Source organism: Mustela lutreola, chromosome 2 (genome assembly GCF_030435805.1).
Source record: "Mustela lutreola isolate mMusLut2 chromosome 2, mMusLut2.pri, whole genome shotgun sequence".
In the NCBI taxonomy this organism is placed as follows: domain Eukaryota; kingdom Metazoa; phylum Chordata; class Mammalia; order Carnivora; family Mustelidae; genus Mustela; species Mustela lutreola.
This window is the reverse complement of record NC_081291.1, coordinates 111,014,651-111,018,995: the sequence shown is the minus strand read 5'-3', so window position 1 is coordinate 111,018,995 and position 4,345 is coordinate 111,014,651.

Sequence of the window (4,345 nt, the reverse complement as noted above, 5' to 3'; positions counted from 1 at the left end):
GTCAAGGTCTTTCTAGATTCTATGATCTTGGGGGGTAATCTTTCTGCCTCTAGGACAGAAGTGCTGGTTCCATTTCCCAGACTGGGAAAATTTTCATAGAGAATTTGGTCAAAAATATCTTCTTGTCTTCTTTCTTTCTCTTCCCCGTCAAGTATCCCAATAATTCTGACATTGAAACTTTTCATGGTGTCATTTATTTCCCTAATTCTGTTTTCATGGCTTCTTAACTGTTTCTTCCAGGCTTCCTCCTGATCCTTTTTCTCTATCAGTTTGTCCTCTAGATCACTAATTCTATCTTCTCTCTTGGCTACCCTAGCCATTAGAGAATTTAGATTAGATTTAATCTCATTGATAGCATTCTTAACTTCATCCCTAATAGATTCCATGTTGTCACTTATGGTTTTCTCCAACCTAGACATTGCCTGAATAATTTCTACCCTGAATTCCTTTCTGACATACAGTTTTTGTCCATATCCAATAGCTCTGATGAAGAGGGCACAGTCTCTGAATTTTTCCTGTTGGGCATTCCTCCTCATAGTCATTTTGGTGAGAGATGGTTGAGGGGATGTGTAGCTCAATATATCATTGTGATCCATGCAAGGTGTACCCCGGCACACTTCTGAGCAATCAGAAGTCACTACCAAAAAGAAAGAAAAAAAGAGAGAGAGAGAGGGAAAAAAAGAGAAAACCCAACCAAAATGAGCCCCCAAAGTAAGATGTATACAAACAAAAACAGACAAACAAAAGACCTACAAAAGTAAACGACAAGGGAAAAAGAAAAAGAACCCAAACAAAATCAACCCCAAGTATAAGATTTATATAATACCAGAACAAAAACAAATACACAGAAACACTGACAAAATAAATAGAAGGGAAGCTGGTTATAAATCCTCAATGTGGGTGAAGAAGGTTATTTTGATTCTTCCTGGGGATATCTTGATATCTTTGTTAAAGGATTCAACTTTTCCAGAGATAAAGGGAGATTAAAACTGGTTTTTATATAAGGGTAATATTGGTTATGGAAAGAGTATTACTTTGAAGCTTATATCTATATGTATATCAAAAAAATAGAAAAGCAAAAGAAAAACACAGCTATGTATGGAAAAAATCAGTTAAAAGGTTATTATGGAATTATGGAAAAGGTTAATATTATGAACCTCACATTGTAATGCCAAATAGGTTTTTTTTTGTTTGTTTGTTTTTTTGTTTTTTGTTTTTTTGTTTTTTAAGAACAAGAATAGTGAGAGCGAATTAGAAATAAAAGTTGTATTCATGAAATATATAGGTCTTAGGGCAATACTGGAGATTAATATATTGTTTTCCCCTCTTACAGTTTGGGGACCCTGTGATGGTTGTCTTCTCATTCTTTTGGTTTGCTTTCTGGGGGTAGGGGCCTGCCGCTTTACTTTTCTGTCTGTCTTGCTTGGGTTGAGTCTTCCTGCTCCTTGTGAAGGGGCTGGGCTCCATGGAAACTGGTTTTTCAGGCCTTTGATCTCTGGAGGTTTTTGTTCTTTGGCAGCTTTTTGGTGCTTTCAGAGGTTTAGGGGAAAACAAACTGCACCCAGACCTCCATTGCAAAGAGAAGCCTCAGTCTGATCCCATCTGAGTGGTCCAAAACACACAGACTCCCCCTCTGCAAACTCCCCAGAGCTGCACAACTTTCTACAGGCAGTGTATGTCCCCAGCCACCATCTCAGGGGTTGCCCAAAGGGCCCGCTTGTCTCTTCACCCCTGTGTCCCTAAAACCACGAGCAGGTTTGGTCCAGAGCGCCCACTTCTGATCCTTTTTCTCTATAATTTTGTGCTCTAGATCACTAATACTATCTTCTGCTTGAGTTATCCTAGCTGTTAGAGAATTTAGATCAGATTGGATCTCATTGATAGCATTTTTAACTTCAGTTAGATAGCATTAGTAAGTTCAGTTACTGACTTTGCCAGGACTGCTGTCTGGGATCCAGACTGCCCAAGAGATCCCAACCAGAGATAGGGCACTGAGATTTTGGAGCCTAAGGTGGGAGCATTCAGACTCTCCGCAGGTCCTAGAGACCATCAGGAAGCACCCAGACAGAGCTCTCTCAGGGGTGGATGGGGAGTGCAGTTCAGTCCCCAGTCTCGCAGTGCATGTACAGAGTGCAAAAGGCTGTGGTTCTAGAGAGCATCAGCTGGCATCCACACCAGACTCTCTCACAAGTGCCAGCACCTCAGGAGCCATAGCCTGGAGGCTTCACCACACTCCCTGTAGCACAGGTGGTAGCCAGCAATGGCTGTCCTGGGTCCATGCGCTTAGGCCAATGCCCACAACTGCCCAATTCCATCAATTGCTCTTTAAGATCTTTTGCTCTTTTTGAGTGCTTTTAACCAGACTCCAAGATAATACTGGTCCCCAATCCAGGACACTCTCATATTGGGGTAGTACTTTCAAAAGTGTTGCTTCTGGTGGCTCCCTCTCCCTTCTGTTTATCCTCTGATATCAGTCCTACCATTCCCAGTATGCTTTACTTTTTCACTGCTGTCTTTTGCCCCTGTAGAGATCCAGAAGTGTATAATTCTACATCTCAGACTGATTTAATGGGTGTTCAGAGTGTTCTGATAGATAATTAGCTCACTTTAGGAAACAGGTTGAAACAGGGTCTCCTACTTCTCTGCTATCTTGCCCCCTGGTTTTCAGTTTACAGTTATATTAAAGTAACTATAGTATAAGTGATGACTTTATAGGGCTTAAATCATTTTAGAAATGTTTATATCTTCTGTGAATTATTATGGAAATTTAACATCTCTATTTCTTCATTAAAAATGTAAAACCTGTAGACAATATATAGTATTTCTTCCTAACCACTTAAGTGATCAAGAATAAATGACTATTGCAGGAAAATTCTTCATTTAGTACTCTAGACAAGAAGTCAATTTATTGCTGAAATTTTCAGTTTACCAATTTTATATTATATTATATGCACTTTGAGAAAGTTTACATAATTCTGATACAACTTTACAAATCAATTGTATGTTTAATGAATTCAGAAAGCAAATAGAAAGAATACTTTTTAAAGGTCAGTATCTCACTTAGCTCTGTCATGAACTTATTTAAAATCAAAAGAAGATAAACAATTCCATTTGAAATTTTATAAGAATTCTCTCTTGTGTCCGTATAAGATAAATGTTACAGGTATTTTAACAGAGTCATTTATTTTTTAATTACATAGAAAAAGATTCATGGAAATCCTTCTATTGGTTCATATATTCATTCATGCACTCATTTCAGTAAACTGTGTACAAGTAAAAAGGTACCAGGAAGGAGAAGCGAAGGAGAATATAGTTTCTTCTTTCAAAGAATTTGGTCCAGAGGTGAAGTTATACAAACAATAAACAACTGAAAGCAATTTTTGTTAACAACTCTGTTGCAACTAATCCATTGATATATATCATACTAACTAACATTTTTATTTCCTTATTCCTTTTATATTCACTCATTAGTTTTGACATACTAGTCTCCATGTTGGTCCTTAAACAAATAAATCAAGCCTGTTCTCACCTCAGGAACTTTGCACAAGTATTTGAATATAAACACTTGCCATTTATGAAAGAAATATGGGCTTATAGAGATTTGACACAAGAGGAAGATATTTGAAAAAATAAGTAATGTAGAGAAAGAAGAGTATACTATACAGAATTTAAAATAGAGCAGCAGAGAGATCCTATGGTAAAATTACACTTAAAGAACCCAAGAAAAAACAAAAAAGAGCAGTTAACAAAAGTAAGAAAAAAACATAAAAGTCACCAGGAGAAAGCATTGGAAGTCAAGGAAAAAGAACTGATGGTCAAGTATAAATACAAATGTTTAGGTAACTAACACTGGAAAGTGTCAGCATGGTTTGGCAAGAAAGAAATTGCAAATGACCTTCAGGAAAAATTACAGAGGGGGACTCCTTTTGTAGTGAGTAGCAAAATGAATCAGAGAGAAGGGAAGGGAAGCAGGATATCAGATATTCCTTTTAGAGGCCCAGCTCTGAGTGCAGGGAGAAAAACAGGGCATTAGCAAATGCTGATTTTCCATGAAAATAATGAGTTTAGGCTTCAGAGACAATCATCTGCCTGGGTCCCCTGAGTGCAGTGCATTGCTGAAAGATATGGAATGTTCTACACCCAAGTTGCAATTGAAGCATTTCCAGTAAATAGCTCTGATAAATTCCCAAAGAGATCTCAGAAGAAAAGGTCTGTTTATTCAAGTCCTTACTCATCTGTGGAAACTTTTATTTTTCATAATAAACCTTCATTTTTACCTAATCTTTTATTTATATTTTACTGTTTTTTTTTCAAAGAGGCCCCATAAATTGTAGTAATTTCTAAA